Genomic DNA, 20,649 nt, shown 5'->3' on the forward strand with positions numbered 1-20,649 from the left:
ACTCGACGTGTTGGGCTATATCGCCAGCACCCTCTGGCTGTTTTCAAGATCTCACAAGCACATTATTGCTTCCAGAAATCTTCCTGGGCTTATCATGGTTTCCACCTTCCGTGAGTTTCCTGTGGCTACCATAATAAGTTACCATAGTTCTGGAAAACGGAAAACGGAAATGAGGTGTCGGTAGGGCCACCATCTTCTGAAAGCCTTAAGGGAGAGTCCTTCCTTGCCTCTCGCAGTGTCTGGTGGCTACAGGCTTTGACTTTTGGTAACAAAACTGTGATCTCTGCCTCTGTCTTCACACGGTCTTTTCCTCTGTCTTCTTCTCTCTTCTCCCCTTCTAAGAACATTTCTTTTTTTGTTTTGTTTTGTTTTTAGATTCTTTTATTTCTTCACATTTGTTATTTGTCAGGAGTGACTGAAATAAAAAATATACAGTCCCATCATTATCGTCATCATCATCATGGAAATGACTTTAAGAGAAAACTGACCAGATAAATATTATTGCTTCCCTTTTTCAACTGTAAATAGTTGCCATTGATAAACAGCCAAGAGTCTATCCAGAATGCTCAAGATATGTTATATAATACAACATGCCTGTTCACAGGTGGGGAAAAACCTAGTAACTAACTTCTGTAAACTTTTTGATTTCATCGTACAAGACAAGTACAAAAGCATCACCCATGCCTCTGAGAACATTGAACCATGCGCCCTTGAAAAAAAGCTTTTCCTCCTTCATCACGAGCAATCTTCCTCCAGCTGTCAATCGTGCCTGTGTACATGATGTCAGTTCCTTTGCACCCTGACTACATCATCATGCGGCAGCGAACAATATCAAATGGATAGGAAGTCAACCCAGCAAAAGCAGTGACAGACTGTGCAATCAACCAGCTGATAAAGATGTGAGTATTCTTGGGATCTGGAAGTATTCCCTTCACATGTCATAGATACCAAAGTAGGCAGCTCGGTAGATGATAACACTCAGCACCCTGCACAAGGATAAAGCCTTGGTATAGGCCCTTAATCCCATCAGATTTGTAGATCTTAACCAGGCAGTCACTGAGGCCTTTGAATTCCCTTTCAGTTCTGGCTTTTCCCACATCAGCTGCTAGATGGGTTCAGATAAAATCAGGAGGACACACAAAACACAAGGATGTGGTCCCTGCAGCACCACCTGATGCCTGCAAAGTAGCACCGAAACTGGGTCCTCTTGTCCACACCACCCAGGAAGATCTGCTTGTATTTATCTTTGAAGGCAAAGTTGAGAGCCTGGGTGGGGAAGTAGCTGATGATGTTGGCCAGGTTACCACGCCAGAAGGACAGGACTCCCTGCTCCTTGGGGATATGAACCACGCAGTCTATAAGGCCCTTGTATTGCTTATCTGCTGTGATTTGCTTGGTGGCATGCTGTACCTGCAGCCGCAGCTTGACTCGCTCGATGGGTACTACCGCTGTCTTGGAGATGGCCACGGCCACTCAGGAAGTCAGGAAGTCAGGACACAGCAGCATCTGTCCATTGGAAGAAGAGGAGGCAGGTGACTGGCGGACAGAACTGGGCTAGAAACTGGCTTTGACTCCTGGGCTCTGGGCAGAACAATTCTTAAATTGAAGAATCACCATAATTCCAACATGAACTGATTTTGAGATGCTTACTTTAATCACATCTGTAAAGACCTTTTTCTTTCAAATAAGATCACATTCACAGATTATGACTGGGCATCCTTTTGGGGGCCACCGTTCTACCCACTGAACACCCCCAGACTGAGCTCAGGTCACTTTCCCCTCCTAGCTATAACAGTACCTTTGACATAGCTTCATCACAGCATTGACCCCACTGTGTTATCATGACTGTGCCCACCCCATCACAGCACAACTATCCTATAAGATCCTAGTAGACAGCATCAGTGCCTTATTTATCTTGGAATTTCCATCTCCTAGTGCACGCTGGGCTTTCCGTGTGTCTGACTGAGTGAGCGCTCCTTCTTGCAAACATCGTCCTGCACACTCTGAAGGCTGCTGCTGGGTATCTACTTCCTTTCTCAAAGACTGATAAGCCACAGTTGTTCTCAAGCAGTTACCTTTTGGAAAATTTGCAAGGGATTGATTTATAATTTTGTCATGTGATGGAAAATGCCTGCCCTGTTGCAAAGAAGGTGGTGTTGAAACAGTTTTGTTCTGGTGACTAGCATCATTTTTGTGTTCATGAACTGAACAAGGAGCAAAGTGCCTTGAACTGTGATTGTCCAAAGAACAAAGTATTACACAGTTCATCTGCCATGATGGTTACTTACCAACAGCCTGGGAATCACAGAATATCAATTCTGGTGGTCATCTTGTTTTGGGGGAACTAGGGATTTTGCCTAAGACTCTGGCCTCAAAAGAACAGTTCCCAATAGGCTATTTCCCCCCACAAGGAGGAAAGAGAGATATTTATAAAAATGTTCTTTTACATCCAGGAACTGATCATTAATTTGGGATAAACACAGATGTAAAAAAATCACGCCAATGTCTTGAGAGATGCCCTGAGTGTGGTGTGGTTTCTCCTTGAGGCACAGAACTGGTGTGGTACAGAAGTTCCTAAACTGTCCAGAGTCGAGCTTTTGAGACTCTTTGATGCCATCCAAACTCCTTGGTCTGGTTAGTAGGATCTTTTTTTCCACTCTCTTCAGTCTTTTTTTTTTTTTTTTTAATATGTCTCAGCCACACTGTACTATTTTCTTGGGTCTTCATATATTGTATTCTTTTTCTCCCCCAGGTCTCTGAACATGCTGTGAACTCATCCAGTCCCATTGTCTCTGTTCCCCTGCCCTTTCCTCTTCCACACTGCGGGGATGTTACCTGGCTAATTCCTCCTTTGAGTACCAATCTAGATGTCAGCTGTCCTACAAAGCCATGCCTGAATTCCCAAGTCTGAAGTACAGTCTCTTCCTGAATATACTTTTAAAGCTCTTATGTATGATACTTAAGGACTGTATTATAGTCACCTGCTTGTTTATCTTTTTCGTCTTGCTTTCCTTTTTATCACAAGAGCTAAGAAATGCCACTGGTACATACAAGACATTCTACAGACTTGTGGAATGAATGAATGAATGAATGAATGAATGAATGAATGAATGAATGAACGAACAAAGGAAGCATATTCCAGAACGAGCAACCTGTCTGTCCCTGTATGAACAGTAGCCAATCCATTCCTAAGGTCTCCTCTCCTCTCTGCAAATTCAGGTTCACATGCTAAGTGATGAATCTGTGTTAGAGAAGCCCCCAGCAACACCCAGCAGAATGCACACACTCATCTGCTTCTGTTTGCTTCTAGCCATGAGGAAAGATGATCTATTTTCTGACTTTGATGCTTTTTGCATTTTAATGAAAATAAAAATACCATTTCCTTTTCTCACATTAACACTGAGAGGAGGCTCCCGGATAGACAGAGTTGCCAAACTTTCTTTACTTCTTTTTTTCTTCCCTTCCCACACCTCATTTAGATTCCATTGTTTGTTACATCAGAATAAATCATCAGGCCCTACCTAAATTTAAGCAGCTGTTAAGTTTCCTTGGTTTTTCTATTGACTAAGTTTTCTGGAAAAGTACTCTCATATGGAAAAGTCTGCTTTAAGACAGACTTTAAACTCTGACGAGTATGATTGTACTATCTAAATGAGATTCCTCTATTTATTCAACAAGACTTGCAGAATGAATAAATAAATGATGTCTTCCAAAAGTACCTAAATGCCATCAGTTAATTTGACCCTGGTCTGTACCCTGTTGTAGAAAAGGCAGAATAACATATCTACTAATCTTTCTTCATGATCCATCATTAAGATCTAAACCTTAAACTTAAACCTCATGTGGACTAGGCAGTATCTATAGATGATACCCTTTTGTCTCATAATCAGACAAGTTTCTCAATCTCTGGGCCGTGAATAAAACTGTTATGCTGGGTGCAGGGACACATGCTTGCAATGCCAGCAACTTGAGAGGCTGAGGCAGGAGGACTGCAAGTTTGAGACCAACCTGAGCAACTTCATGAGACCCTGTGTCAAAATAAAAATTAAAAGGACTGGGGATATAACTCAGTGGTAGAGTCCCTGGGTTCAATACACAGAACTAACAAATAGACTGTTACACATTTACATTTATATTAAGATATAGTCTTCCTCACTTTAAATCCTATTTGGGAACTTCATGAGGAAGGTTATGTCTTCTGTTCTCACCTGATTATTTTCAGGCAAGGGTGCAAGGAAAGACTTTAGATACAATTTTTCAGGTCCATATCCTGATTGATAATTCCCCAGGAGCAAAATGTCTACTAACAACTATAATAAAGATTTGTTAGATGATTCTTTTACATTAAGAGACAATTTCTGTTTTAAAATGTAAACTCGAAAATGAAATGTTTGGGCATGAGAGAGCATGACTACAAAACAAGGTAATTGCCCTCTTTATTGTAATCTCTGGACAGCAGCCCAGAGAGGAACACATTCCACAGGGCCAGAGCTACAAATCAATTTACAGTCCTGGTGGTCTGGATGGTACAATAGATTTCTTACTCACCACACAGTCTGTGAAAGTCAGACAGTCTTAATTTAAAGATAGACTCTACTGAAAATCATTCCCATAGACTAACTCCTGTGATCCCAAGTGAAATGAATGTAGAAGGTGCTAAGAAAATGTTTGTGAAAGACTATAATTAAACACCTGATGAAAATGAGATATGGCTTACTGTTTTCTGTGGCATGTGGAAGAAAGGCACATTTATCTTGGTCTTTTGCTAAATAATTCTTTGGATACTACACTTCATTTTGGAGATCTTTACAGGGAATCTCAGAAACTTATAACTCAAATAATTGAATCTGCATCAGCCAAGATGTATTTTCAAGCCTTTAGTATTCATTCAACTCAGGATAGGTAAGTTTAGACCAATTAGTTTTATTTTAAGTTCTTCACTAAATTCTGGTCACTACTTTTAATGTGGGGCTTGCTTTCTACACAGACAGAGGGTCTAATCCCATGAATAAGTTTCCTTTGGGGTAAGATAAGAAAACTTCAATTGGATGCTACCAGACATTATGACTTGTCTAGGTGCCACTACCCTGATGATGACAGTCTTTATATTATTCACTATAATCCCTCTGAGTATGTGAGAAAAATGGCACAATGAAGAGATGCCCTCATCAGACAATGTTCTTTGGAATATGATATTGGCAGTTTCCAAGAGTTAAATACAAATTTTTATCCACAATAGGAATTTACTAAGGGAGAACAGGATTAAAAGGAAATAATCTACTCTACTGACCACATTATTCTGAACTGAGGAAAAACAGAATTTGAGCTTCTGTCCTGGGTAAAATGAGATTCATCTTTTTGAGGAAGAATGCTGAACTCTCAGTGTGGGAACCACATTTCCTAGTGGGAATTGACAATCTAACACAAAGAGGAAAGCTGCCAACCACCTATTAACCATAGTTCACCAGGAACCAGACAAAAAAAAAATGGCTTTATTTTACTCTCATCCTCTCCAAGACATATCCCCATTTAAAACTAAAGTTGACCTTCCTTTGGTTGTTCTTAAAAATTTTCAGTCTCATGAATTTAATCAGTCCATCATGCTGGAAGGAAACAATTCTCAGAAGGTTGCCTCCAAAATAACAGAGAAGTTACAAGTGGCTTGTGAGGAGTTTCACTACATCATGTTGACAGGTAACACAGAGATAGCAATAGCATGTTGCTGTATCACCCATCATTAAAGGTCTTCTATGTCAGTCATGTAAAAGTTGCTGAACAAGCACACATACATCAAAAAATCGATAGATCGAAGCAGAATAGACAAGTAAACAAATAATTACAGTAAAAATAGACAAATGATATAATACAAGCAGATTTCAGCAGGTGTCCAAAGCAAAGAAACTTAATGTGCACTTCTTAAGAGAAAAACAGTATGTACCAAGATGAAACTCTCCAAACTACGTGTCATGTGCAACAAGAACAACCAAACTCTTCCTACTCAAAGTGTGGTACCCAGGCCAGCCACACTGGCACCAATCCAGAGACATGTTAGAATGTAGTGCATTGAGCCCCACTTACTGACACTGCATTTAAACAACATCCCCAGAAGTTCCACATTAGTTTTGAGGCACACTGCTCAAAAACAGTGTTACCCAAACTTTAGTACACTTCAGAATCACCTGAAAGGTTCACTAAAACACAGACTGCTAAGTGCCAACCCCAGAGTTTTTGATTCATTTAATCTGCATCTAGAGTTTGCATGTATAACCACTTTCTTGATAATGCTGATGTTGCTGGTCTGAGAACCAGTTTTTAGAACCACACTTCTAGATCATGTTCAGGAACTTGAGTCCAGAAAAAGAAGGGAATTCATGAATACCAGGATTGGGTATTCAGAAATGTCTTATTGAGGCAATTAAGAAGACCACCCTAGGACCCTGATAACTTGTACAAGTAAGGGTGCAGACCTGGTTTTTAGTAGATGAAGCTTCTACCCTGTTCACCCTACCCAGATTACAAGATGTAGAAAGGGAAAAGATATTTCTTCAGTTTTTCACTTAATTCCAGTTCCTAGACTAGAGTAGGTGCTGCTTAATACCATTATGTTTTTTTCTTTAAGAAGAGCATGGTAGATCTTACTCTTTGAAAGCCTGCACATTCTTGTCTATGAATGGCACAGTGGACACTGAGTCTCCTGGATTAGGACACATGCTCCAGCACAACTTGCCAGAAAAGGCTTGCAATGAGAGGGCGTTGAACATTTGTCTAGCTACTACTAAAATAATCCCGCCACAGGAGAATGGGGAGCTGAAGCTCTAAAGCTCGGTTCTTGTGCCCAGATGAAAGAAAATTTAAAGTCAGACACAAAAAGTCAAGCAAGACAATTTTATCACCCATGAAAGTAAAGTAAGGCCCAAGCAGAGAACAACAGAAGAAACAGTGTGGCGTCCAAATTTGTTGTTGTTTGATGTTTGTCAGGAGAACTGGGGTCCACCTTCTGCAGTCTTCACCAATCAGATGTTTTTATCTCCTCCTTCACAACTGCTGGGGAGATTTTGGCCCAAGTTGGTCCTCTCTAGAACTGTCATGGCAATCATCCAATTGGAGTTACATCTGCAAGTCAATGCTGTATTAATGTGGGTGCTAGGGTCAATGAGCAAGCAGACTTCGTCTTAGTGCACTTGTGCTATTAATTAAATTTACCTTCTGAAAATACATCGAGAAACCTATGGCCATAAATACTAATTGTACAATGACTACAGTACACCCTGCCAGGAGTTAGCCCCATTGATCTTTGTTTCTTGACATATTTCTTAATTGGCTCCCTTTGTTTCCACATATTTATTTTCAGAGTTGTACACCTGTTGTAGTTCTATAAGTTCCTTGTTTTTTTGTTTTGTTTTGTTTTGTTTTGTTTTGTTTTTCATTAAAAGCAATTCAGGGGCTGGGGAGATAGCTCAGTTGGTAGAGTGCTTGCCTTGCAAGCACAAGGCCCTGGGTTCAAACCCCAGCACCGCCAAAAAAAATTTAAAAATAAATTTAAAAAAATTTAAAAAAGAAAGCAATTCAAAGAAATCTCATGACCATTGCTACGCTATTGGTTCACATTCCACTGTTCATTACTAACTACTGCTTAACGCCCTAAAAATTTTTGCAATGGCAGTGCTGAACACAATTGCCTAGACATTTCTAAAATAACCCCAGGTTTCCCATTTGGCTTTTTTATTCTGGTGAGTACACATGTTCTAACACATACTAATGGAGTATGCTAGGAGTTAGTCATAAATTGTCATCTCAAATACCTAATAATATGGGTAAGAGCCTACCTAGGTCAAACAAGAATGGTCCCCGTTCATAGAATTATTCAAAAAGTGCAAATGCCAAGGATCAGGGCCAACTATTAGAATGGCCCCTAAAAATTCAAGTAGCTGAACAACTCTTATGGATATTTAATTTAACTTGAATTATTCAAGTCAACTTCTTAGTCTAGTGGCATCTTCCTGTGGTCTCTGCTCATAGAGAGAAGCTAATGGGATTGCCCCTCATTTTACATTGATTAAGGTCATACCTTTTGAAGGGTTAAGTAGCCCATGTTAATTTCTGTGATACTGAAATTTTCATGAAGAATACAAACATGAATTCTTAAATATAGCATCACCCTGTTAGATGCTTCCTTATCAATCCAAATTATGTTGATGCTTCCTCCATTTATGCTGCCTGCTTCAGTCACACAAGCCCAGAGAAGTAGAAGGCTGGTTTGGAAGGCTTGGTCTGGCATTCCAAGCATGTCTGTTTTGATTATTATTCAATAAATTCAACTCATCATGTATAATGTAATATGATTTATAGCATATTAAGTGATGGTTCTTAAACATGCATTTATCCTAACATTTAAAAATATGAGAAAATAAGAATAAGAAAATAATATTACCCACATGAAGCAACTCTGTTCATCTAAATATTATATGTAAGTTATAGTTTGGATTTTATTATCCCTCCAAAATCTCATTTGTTAGGCAATGCAGCAATGGTCAGAGTGGAAAAGATTGGACTATGAAAGCTGTAGGCTCATCAGTGGATTAATCCATTTGATGGATTATTAATTTGAGTACACTACTGCATGGTAACTTGTAGGCAGGTGGGATGACCTGGAGAAAACAGATTACTGGAGGCTCGCCCTTGGTGACTATATATTGTCCCTGGCTCCATGATTTCTCTCTCTCTCTCTCTGTCTCTCTCTCTCTGCATCCTGGTTGTCAGGAGCTGATCAGCTTTGTTCTGCCATGTCCTTCTGCCATGTTTATGTCTTGGAGCTATATAATGAATCCTCTGGAAATTGTGAGCCAAAATCTTCCTCCTCTAAGCACCAAAAACAAATGAACAAACGAACAAACAAACAAAAAATCAGCCTCAAAATAAAACTAAAATAAGGACTGGAGATTTAGCTTAGTGCTTGCCTACCCCTGCTTGAGACCCTGGATTCAATTCCCAGTCTCTCTCTCTCTCTCTCTCTCTCTCTCTCTCTCACACACACACACACACACACACACACAAAGCAAAAAAATTGTATTTTTTTCTTAAAATATTCCAAAATTATCAGTTACAATGCTAATCCTCTAAAAGTTTAAGTGAGGGACCTATGAACTCTGTTAATATATGTTTATTCAAAATCACTTGCAAAGATGATGTACTTATAACCATTTATCTTATCTAGGCTTCAGAATCAGTATCTTTGAAAAGATGTGTGACGTCTATCCATATCTATATTTATCTCTGTCTCTATATCTATCTATCTCAAAAAATATGAATCTTTGTGCCAAGAAAAAGCTCAGAACTAACCTTTCTCTCTTTTTTTTTTTTCCTTAAAGGAACAAAACAGGGCCAAGAAAGAAAGGTTTTATATTATCCACATAATTGCTTGACTTGCCCTCTTCATTCTGCCTGGGCAGAATAAGCGGTATAAGACTAAAGGCTGAAGCAGACCCTTAAAGCTTTAATTAGTATCACATTGTTAGAAGTTGCAACTGGTTGTTAAATGTTACTGCACTTTCCTTCTCCTGTGAACACTTTCTTTTCTACCACTGCTAATTGCCTTGATAAGTTTTCTCTAATGATGCGCCTTTGTCCTTCATCTTACTCAACCGCATGAAAAAGATAAGAAGGTAAGTCATTGAAAATAGGTGAGAAGTTATACAGGGAACTTTAATAATATATCATAAATTACTGTCATTCCAATTCTCCTGTGACCTTTGTATGTTTTATGCAAAGAATAATGAACAAAAATATCTTGGAGAATTGTCTGAACTTGTCCCATATACATAAAAATTTTACAATGATACTAGTAAGGGATTGGAGAGGGTGAAGAAGAGCAAGAGACTAATTTCTGGAAAATCTCCTTATAATGAGTTTATTTGGCAACTTAAAAAGTAATTTTTTTCACTCAGATTCAAAAAGAATCTGGATTATAGCAAGTTCTATGCTGTGGATGGAATATTAGAATGAACTTTCTCAATATGCTCTTTTTACACAAATTGATGAACTTAAACCAGAGATGTGAGCAAATTCAAATCTTTCCTGAACTCTTTGTCCTAGGAGCTACATATTTTCTCTGACTATACTATTAGCTTTTTGGCTATCTGTCCTTATGCAAAAATTTGTCCACAAAGTTTGCAGCATTTATTTGCCTCATGCTATCCCAATGTGGGTAGAGAAGATCCAAGAAAGATTTAGAAGAATTGAGTGTTGTCTGCAAAGGAATAGATTGAATTTTATAAGAGTTGTCCCCCAAACCATACCCTACTTCAAAGCAGCAAGTGATGAGTAGAAGGTAGAGAGGGGACAGGTCCCAATTCTCTTTCCCAAACTTAATCTCAGACCCCTCATTATTCTCAGTGATCCCAGGAAGCTGTAAGAAATCAGGACAAGGACTGCGGATCTCAAGTCCCTTTAACTCTTTGCTAACTGGATGATTCTGGGAAGCCTTGAAGGATCCTCTCTTCATCTGTAAACGGAAATTAATATGACCTGCCTTAACTGGTCCTAGGGTTCACACATCTATATGAATGTAAAGTTTTCAATCATGGTACTCTCAGTGCACTGAAGTGAGTTTTGGGAATGCAGAGATTTGCAAAGATTTCCTTATTGCCCTGAGACTGTCCTCAGAGAAAATAAAAGTAGATAATAAATGCATTGTGTTCAGTAGCAATAAAGCAGGCCTTCAATAAAATCGCCTTTTATTGCTGTACAAGCTATTCTGGGCTAACTATATTCTTAAAATCTACAAACACAAGAATTCATAGAGGGGGAAAAAAAATGAACCCTGGATCCCAGCATACATATTACTTTTGAAATGCAAAAGGCCTATGAAAATTTCAGGTGGTGATTTATGGCACATAAAGGTTCTCAAAGCACTCAGAGTTCTAAGATCTCTCTGGATCTTATAATCATTAATTACCAAGAATATGGCATTCCATCCCATAATAAGCACCCTGCAGATAACTTTATTTGATGCATGAAGAAGAAAAATGATCAACGATATAAGTTTCATTTTTCCATTTCTTCTCATGGTAGGCAACCCCTGAGTGGGCCTCATAATAAGGCCTTATCATATCTTTTTGCATCTTATTTATGCTTCTATTAAAAAAGTGAATTTGGGTAATGGGATGTGTGTATTGAGCAAAATGATAAAACCATAAGCTCTCTACAGTAATTCCTGTAGTCTAAGGAATAGATATATCAAGGCATTTTGCTTCCGTGAATTCTAATGCCAGCGTTCCCCCATGTGGCTTTCTTTCCTTTTGTAGTAGGCTTGTTGATAAAGCCTAAGCTGTTTGTGTTTGCCGAGGGGAGGAGATGAATAAGTTATCAGAGCTGTATGGGAAAATTCTCACTCTCAGCAAAAAATAGCCTATTTATGGGATGATCTTAAAGGGCAAGATATTTTTCATTCTGACCTTTAATGGCACAGGAAAAAAAAAAATCAGCATAGAAGGTTTTTCGTGGAGGAAGGTGTAGATTTCACTTTGGTGCCAATTTGGACTTGTGTTTGCATCTTTTCTCGTTAGATTGGGTTAAGGATAATGAGTGCCTAGTTTCACCTTTGCCATGTTCTTACCTACTTCCTCAATTCCTTTTAACAGAAGGTATCACTCAATGTGCACTGAGATCTTGGTGGTGTAAACACAGCCCAGGTCTTTAGAGGGCACCAGGCCAAGGTCACTCAGGTCAGAACATAATGTACCAGTTTCTAATGGCAACAGGAAGCTAAGAAAACTGTTTCTGTTTGGAACCAAATCAGAAACCTGAGGCAGTGCTCCATGACTGCATAATTCACTCGGATCAAACAGTGTTTTTAAGACCAAGTTTAGGTTGGGAGGAGGAAAAAGGCCTGGATGACATAGGTAGAAGACTCATTTTTTTTTTTATTATTAATGCATTTATTGTTATTTCTAAAATGAATTATACTTCAGTTTACTAGCAGAATAAAAATAAATAAATTCACACTCAGATATCATTGTATTCAGTGAATTAATTCAACTATTTAAAAATAGGTATTTGCTATTGTGGGAGAGGTTGTAGGGAAAATGTCATGCTCATTCATTGCCATGGCAGCAGCATTTGGGACAGATATATATGCATTTTTACTAAATCTGGAAAGTTATATTATGGAAGTAATTCAAAATGAGGTATAAAGCTACAAGCATTAAAATATTTATTACTATATGACCTATGACTATAGAATTTAAATGAACTTGTGAATCTAACAATAGGTGAATAGTTAAATCAATTTGGTAGGTTAACTGCATAGGATATTACAAAGTCATTAAAACTAATTATGAATACTATGTAACAGCACAGAAAATATCTACGATAGACTATTAATTGAAAAAAGCAGAATATAAAGTTAATGTGATTGCTATAATTCCAACAACATTCAAAGACTGAAAGTGGATATAGAAAATGATAAAAAAAATTTTATGGCAGTAGGATTAAAATAAAGTTTTTCAACATTATATTGATTTTAGTTCCCTTAAAATTATTAAAACTTGTTGGAGAGGTGGGAGACATTCAAATTAGCTAAATGCTTGAATGAAATCAGTTATTTGACCTAAAAAAAAAATGCTCTTTTTCTTTGCAACATTAGGAGCAAGATTTATCTGCATTCAAAAGCATATTCTATACATCTAGCTAAGAAATATTGGGCTAGTCTTCCAACCTCAGTTTCCCATCTTAAATGGAGATGATAATCATACCCAATCTTCATAACCTTACTGTAAAGATTAACAGAAGTGAAGAGCATCCTTAGTAACTGCTCAATACAGGTTAACTGTTATTATAATTTCAATAGAGCATGAATGCCATTGGGAATTTGGAACTAAGGTTACTGCAGGAAACTGCTTAATTCAATTTTAAATTGCCAAAGTTCCTTAATTTAGAGTGGTGGGATGCTGTAGGAAATGGAGGGTAATTAAATGGAGGTGTCATTTGTAAAATGTCAGCAGTTTCCTACACATTTGTAAACCAAAGATAATGTTGACGGACTAAAATAGTCAAGAAAACTTTTTGCAAGGCTAATTTAACCAAAAGCATGATCTATGACAAGATAAACAAAAACGGAAATCTCTTTATATTCCATCTGGGAGTTGCTGAATAAAATTACAGATGCAAATTAAGCTTGCAGTTTGAAAATGTACTGATCCATTTTGGTTTGTCTTTCCACACTGCCTCTCCTTTCTCAAATCACCATAACATGTGTGGCCTTTTGGGATGACATTGATTAACCTGAAAATGCATGGCTCTGTTGCAAGACAAGAATCATGTAAGACATTAATGGTCAAAGCCACTGGACATTGTTGGAGAGTTGGGTAGTGGAGATTCTTCTTTCTCAGTCGGTCATTTACATATAGCCTGGAGCTTGGGTTCCCACTGCCAGATGGGTGGTTTATTTCTTCTTGGGTTTGGAGGACACAGATCTGTAGATGATTTGGATACATCATGTCATTCATCACCCTGTCTCCAAAAGTAGGCTTCAGACAGACTTCTTGTTTCTCATGACAGAGCAAGACTTTATATTATCTTAGACTAGTAACCTAGTTCACTTATTTAGAAATCTTTAGTGAACAAGGGGTGTGCAAGTATGTGTGTGTGTGTGTGTGTGTGTGTGTGTGTGTGTGTGTGTGCGCGCATAGGCATGCAGGCAGGAGTGAGTAGGAGAAAGGGAAGGGTTATATTGAGAAAAAAGCAATATAGAGAGGTTTTACCTCTTGGACAGGCAAAAATCTAAGAAATTTAATGACACTTGGTTGGTAAGTCTGTGAGGAGCTAAGCACTTAGATATTTCTGATGAGACTGAAAATTGGTACAACATACAGGGAGGGCATTTTGGCAATAACCATAAAAATTACAAATACATATTCCTTTCCTATCCACAGAATAGGCCAGCTGATGAGCAATTCTTGTCACTGTGGTGCCATGCACCGACCACTCAGCCTGGCTGATGCAGACTTATGCATGGGTTGGGATCACACATGTTCTTGTTCCACCTTTTAATCCCCTCACATTCTGCAGAAGCTCATTTCTTTCAACTCACCAGAGGCTTCTCTCTGGGCTTCACAGCAAGCAGTCATGTGGAAGTCACTGGACTCCACTTCTGCGATGCCCAGGAGCACTAGAGATGAAGGTCATTCTAAAAGGAGAGGGTGTGCTGATTCTTGTGCAATTCCAGGGTTGCTTCATGTGGAGTGGAGTTTAGGCTCAAAAGTGACAGGAGGTAGCTGTTTTTGAACTACCTCAACCTGCTCCAGAAAAATTTACACTTGTCATAGGATAATACACCAAGCTACTAATTCCTGTCCCTATTCCCTAGAGGAGACTATGGAAGGACATAAAGGTAACATTCTCCTTTCAGCTTCTAGAACATTCTGGATTTCTCATCTCAGAGAACTAAACAAGTTTTAGGCATTTCTTATCCATCCCTGTTCTCCTGCAGTAAAGTAATTATCTTGACATCCTAAGAAGCAGTTCATAGAGTCAGGTAAAGGGTTGCTGGGTTGAATAAAGGGATAATCCCTAAGGTTGACTCCAGGGGCTGCCAGAACGAGGAGATGAGTCCTATAGTTGGGAGAGGCCTCAGGAGGCCACAGAGCTTCCAACAAAGTAAGTGGATTTGTGTGTGTGTGTGTTTGTGTGTGTGTGTGTGTATTAAAAGAGCTGAACAATATCATATCTTTCCCAAATTAAGTACACTATTTCATTTCTTGTACTCAGAAAAGTACATTTGGTAGGCCTCGGAGAGTCCTCAGAGTGCAAGGAATTCTACATCTCAGGGGCTCTGAGACCATTTTATTACCTGTACCAGCCCTTCCCAGGGGTGTCACTGCACTGAGCTCACACATGGCTATTACTTAAGATAAATACAAACCCATCACAGGCTTGAGGCAGACTCGGAAGCTCTGAGGTTCCTACGGGTGTCTCTCTATGTATAACTGCCTACGGCAGATTGGCATTGGGAAGAACAATCTCCTTCAGTTTGTGCTTTCTGGATTGTTTTATTTCTCTTTTTTTTTTTCATGAAATACTTGTGAAGTAACTGTGGAGTACCAGCCCTGATGCTGGGGACAAGGCCAGCTCCATAAGAGGCACGACCCAGTGTAAATTGAGAATATGGAGGCTCCTGTTCAAAAACAAAGAAAAAGTGGTATGTATAATACTAAAATATACAACTTTTCCTTTCTTCTATGATCTCTCGACTTCTTCTAATGTCTAATTTGCTGCTCAATGTTCTAGGTAAATACATATTACGTTTTAAGTTTTAGCATGAATTTTTGCCATTTAGCATTTTATTTTGCAATTCCAGCTTTAAGGGCAAGTATAAGAACATTTAACTCATATGTAGAATCACCAAAATTGTACAATCTGTAATTCCTTTCTTGTGTATACATATGTATTCCATTTTTACCAGAACAGTAGAAATGCTTCACAAAAACAACTCAACTGTTTTTATTTTATTCTTGACATGTTTGTGTTCTTGGAACACTACTCTCTCAGCTCAGGAAGGAAGAACTGAAACTAAAAGGACTTTGGGGGAAAAAAAAAGGAACTTTGGGCTGCCTTACTTTTCTTTTTCTTTCATCATTGTCAAAACAAGTAATTGGCTAATCTGAGAACATGAGTAAGAAAGGATATGATAAGGTTTATAGTTGTGTTTTATGACTTCTGTAACAAATTAACCTAACTTAATGGCTTAAAATAACAAATTGATTATTGTACAGTTCTAGACATCTGAAATAGGTCTCATTAGGCTAAGGTACCAGGAGGTACCTTGACCAGCATTTCCTTCTCCAGAACTTCTTTTAAAGCAGGTTCTGGTTTAGTTTCATGGGTGTCTTGTGTGGCCTCTTGCATCTGTCAGTGTCCCCACTCACTCAGTCGTAGTTAAGATACACTTGCCCCGTACCCACTTCTAGTCTCATGCAACTCTTATGAGTGGGTCCACCAGAATTCTGTACTCATGGGGCACCCAGACACTGTATGCAAACGAGGTGTCTGGGAGTTGGAAAACTACATATTTCATGTATCTCTTCTATTCATGTGCATACTCCACATCCCAGCACACTCTGTGCAATAACACAAGTCCAAAGATAAAATTGTTAATTTCAAGATAGTGATGGCAAAACTTAAAACTACGTTGAGAACTCTTAGGAAGATGGGCTGTTTGAGACTGTGCAGTTCAGGTGCCTGTGAAGCCAATCCTAGTAGCATGGCTAGCAAACCAAAGGCAACTTTCAAATAGGTAATAACAGAAAAGAGGAAGACGTGAATGAGTTAACAACAGAAACACAACTGTGATTTTCACAGATTTCTTAATTATCCATTTTCACTCACCAACAAAAGCATACCCGTGCCTTCCCATACTGGTTGTTCATATTTACCATAATTCACTCAAATATGTTTAAAAAAGGAGCAATAAATGGTTTTTGAGGTATTCTACAGGGGTCTCTTTGCAATTGGGACCAGCTGTTCCTTGGTTAAGAAAAAAGAAGAAAGCCTTAAACTGGAAAACATTTTCCAATTTATTAAATTTAAAAAATGAGGTAGAGCGATAATTTGATTTATATTTAAAAAAACTGATGATTGAGGTTTCAAGATGGCAGCCTAGACGGTGGCTGCATTTCATGTTGCTCCAGGACTCAGGATTCAAAAGAGGAGATATTGAGACACTTGGGACCAACTCAAAGCAGTCAGGTGACTCTCACCCGTTGGGAAGGCATCCCGGATGGGACGGTGGTCCCGGAACGCAGGGAACTTTGTGAAGTAGAGCTGCCGGCGAGACGCCCCTCCCCCCGCTGGAGCAGTGAACGCGGACAACTGGGAGCGCCGTAGGGGAGGCCGCTCGGCACAGCGCTGCGACTCGGAGCAACCACTGGGGCTCCGGCGGCTGCCCAGGGGAGGAGTGGCGAGGAGAGCTGTGTGGACTCAGAACACCGGGGCCTGCCCTGAGGAGGAGGAGGAACGTGGCCACTTGGATTCGGAGTGACTGCACCAGAGCTGCAGGCGGTTGCCAGAGGAGAAGCTCCGCGGCGAGCTGTTTGGACTCAGAACAACGCTTCTGAACACCGGGGCCTGCCCTGAGGACAGGAGGAGGAGGAGCGGGGCTGCTTCGATTCAGAGTGACTACACCAGAGCTACAGGCGGTTGCCAGAGAAGGGGCTGCGTGGTGAGCTGTTTGGACTCAGACCACTTCTGAACCCCGGGGCCTGCCCGGAGGAGTAGGAGGAGGAGGAGGAGGAGCGCGGCGGGGCGTGTGGACTCGCAGTGACTGCATTAGCGCTCCAGGCGGCTGCTCAGAGGAGAAGGCGAGTGGTGAGTTGTTTGGACTTAAAGTGACCGCTCCTGAACACAGGGGGGCTGCCTGGAGGGGAAGCGTGGTGGGTTGCTTGGTCTTGAGTGGCCGCATCAGAGCTCCGGGTGGTTGCCCAGAGGACCCGTGCAGCGGGTCACGTGGATTCAGAGCCACTCAGAGCGACTGCTCCTGAACACCCGGGGGGTTATCTGGAGAAGGAGGAGGAACGGGGCGGGTCACTTCGACTCGGAGTGATTGATTGCCCAGGGCTACGGGTGGTTGGTGGGAGGAGGAGGCACGCAGTGAGTTTCTTGGACTCCTAGTGACCGCACCGGAATACTGGGCGGCTGTCTGGAGGAAGAGGCGTGTGGTGGGTCTCTGGGACTCAGAGCGATTGTACGGGGCCCCAGGTGGCTGCTCAGAGGAGGGGCCGCATAGCCAGGCGATTAGGTGCAGAGCAGGGTCCCAGGATCTAGGAGGCTTCTTGGTGGAAGAGCCGCACAGAGACAGGCTTAGGGCGGAGCGAAGGTTCCAGGCCTACGGGCAGATTCTCTGAGGAGGGGCAGCCTAAGGAGACTCGTCTGCGAAGGGTGAGGCTCCCAGGCCCAGGAGGTAGGGCCGGGCCCCTGGGAACTTTGCAGAGGAAGGCAGCCCAGCCCAGGCGGTAGCTGTAAATTGAGGGGAACTTCTAGGAGGGAACTGACCAGCGAGACCTCCCCACCGGGTGAGTCTTCCCTGCCAGGTGAGGTTTCCCCACAAGGACGATAAAACCAGAGACTCAGGCCCAAACAGGCCTTGCCTCAGCCTGCAGCCTAGGTCCCCTTTGGATGACCATTGGTCAACAAGTGGAGGCACCTCTGCCCACTAGCAGTGGTTATATCCCACCTGAAGGCCACCACTCCTAGAGAGGCAGCTTCCTTGTGGAGCACCGCATTATCAACTTCCTCCAAGACTTCAGCCTACTGAAGGCTAAGGGGGGATATATATATAGAAATCTTCAGGGACATTGTAAGTCAATAGAGGAAATCTGCAATATCTCAGCGGTCCACTGATACCTGAACAATATGAGAAAACAAGGAAAGAAAATGCTGCAAACAAATCTAGATATTACATCAATAAAACCCAATGACAGCATGGCAGAAGAAATGACAGAAAAGGAGTTCAGAATGTACATAATTAAAATGATCAGAGAAGCAAACGATGAGATGAAAGAGCAAATGCACGCACTGAATGATGAGATGAAAGAGCAAATGCAGGCATTGAATGATCACACCAATCGACAATTAAAAGAGCAAATACAGGAAGCAAAAGATCATTTCAATAAAGAGTTAGAGATATTGAAAAACAAACAAACAGAAATCCTTGGCATGAAGGAAACAATAAACCAAATTAAGAACTCCATAGAAAGCATATCCAATAGGATAGAACACCTGGAAGACAGAACCTCAGACATTGAAGACAAAATATTTAACCTTGAAAACAAAGTTGAACAAACAGAGAAGATGGTAAGAAATCATGAACAGAATCTACAAGAACTATGGGATATCATGAAAAGGCCAAATTTAAGAATTATTGGGATTGAGGAAGGCCTAGAGAAACAAACCAAAGGAATGAACAATTTATTCAATGAAATAATATCAGAAAATTTCCCAAATCTGAAGAATGAAATGGAAAATCAAGTTCAAGAGGCTTATAGGACTCCAAATACACAAAATTACAACAGACCCACACCAAGGCACATTATAATGAAAATACCTAACATACAAAATAAAGACAGAATTTTAAAGGCTGTGAGAGAATAGAACCAAATTACATTCAGCAGGAAACCAATACAGATATCAGCAGATTTTTCAATCCAGACCCTAAAAGCTAGAAGGGCCTGGAACAACATTTTTCAAGCCCTGAAAGAAAATGGATGCCAACCAAGAATCTTATACCCAGCAAAACTTACTTTCAAATTTGATGATGAAATGAAATCCTTCCATGATAAACAAAAGCTAAAAGAATTTACAAAAAGAAAGCCAGCATTACAGAACATTCTCAGCAAAATATTCCATGAGGAAGAGATGAAAAACAAAGAAGCAAATCAGCAAAGGGAGGAATTATCCTAAAGGAATTGTCAAATAAAGGAGGAAACAAGTTGTGTCAAACAAATAAATAAATAAAATTTAAAAAATGAACCAAATGACCGGGAAACCAAATCATATCTCTATAATAACCCTGAATGTTAATGGCCTGAATTCATCAATCAAAAGACATAGACTGGCAGATTGGATTAAAAAGAAAGATCCAACAATATGTTGCCTGCAAGAGACTCACCTCATAGAAAAAGATACCCATAGACTAAAGGTGAAAGGATGGGGAAAAAACATACCATGCACGTGGACTCAGCAAAAAAGCTGGAGTATCCATCCTCATTTCCGATAATGTGGACTTCAAGCCAAAGTTAGTCAGAAGGGATAAAGAAGGTCATTTCATACTGCTTAAGGGAAGCATAAATCAGCAAGATATAACAATCATAAACATCTATGCCCCAAACAGTGGCTCATCCATGTATGTCAAACAAATCCTTCTCAATTTCAGAAACCAAATAGACCATAACACAATAATACTAGGTGATTTTAACACGCCTCTCTCACCACTGGACAGATCTTCCAGACAAAAATTGAACAAAGAAACCATAGATCTCAATAACACAATCAATAATTTAGACTTAACGGACATTTATAGAATATACCATCCAACCAAGAGGGAATACACTTTCTTCTCAGCAGCACATGGATCCTTCTCTAAAATAGACCATATATTATGCCACAAAGCTAATGTTAGCAAATACAAGAAGATAGAGACACTACCATGTATTCTATCAGATCATAATAGATTGAAGTTAGAATAGCTAAAGCAATCCTTAGCAGGAAGAGTGAAACAGGGGGTATTGCAATACCAGATCTTCAACTCTACTACAAAGCAATAGTAACAAAAACGGCATGGTATTGGTACCAAAATAGAAAGGTAGATCAGTGGTACAGAATAGAGGACACGGACACAAACCCAAATAAATACAATTTTCTCATACTAGACAAAGGTGCCAAAAATATGCAATGGAGAAAAGATAGCCTCTTCAACAAATGGTGCTGAGAGAATTGGAAATCCATATGCAACAGAATGAAACTAAACCCATATCTCTCACCATGCACGAAACTAAACTCAAAATGGATTAAGGACCTCGGAATCAGACAGAGACCCTGCAGATTATAGAAGAAAAAGTAGGTCCAAATCTTCACCTTGTTGGTCTAGGATCAGACTTT

The 20,649-nt window shown here is 40.0% G+C and overlaps 1 pseudogene across 1 annotated transcript; it reads right to left on the reverse strand.

Moving 5' to 3' along the window:
- Positions 1-488: 488 nt before the first annotated feature.
- Positions 489-14,894, reverse strand: LOC306644938 (ADP/ATP translocase 2-like; annotated as a pseudogene). Its single transcript has 3 exons — positions 14,849-14,894; positions 14,090-14,167; positions 489-1,472 (listed from the first exon to the last, which is right to left on the reverse strand). The product of its transcript is annotated as an ADP/ATP translocase 2-like (transcript).
- Positions 14,895-20,649: the final 5,755 nt, after the last annotated feature.

This window comes from Sciurus vulgaris (assembly GCF_902686455.1).
Source record: "Sciurus vulgaris genome assembly, chromosome: 15".
Classification (NCBI taxonomy): Eukaryota; Metazoa; Chordata; class Mammalia; order Rodentia; family Sciuridae; genus Sciurus; species Sciurus vulgaris.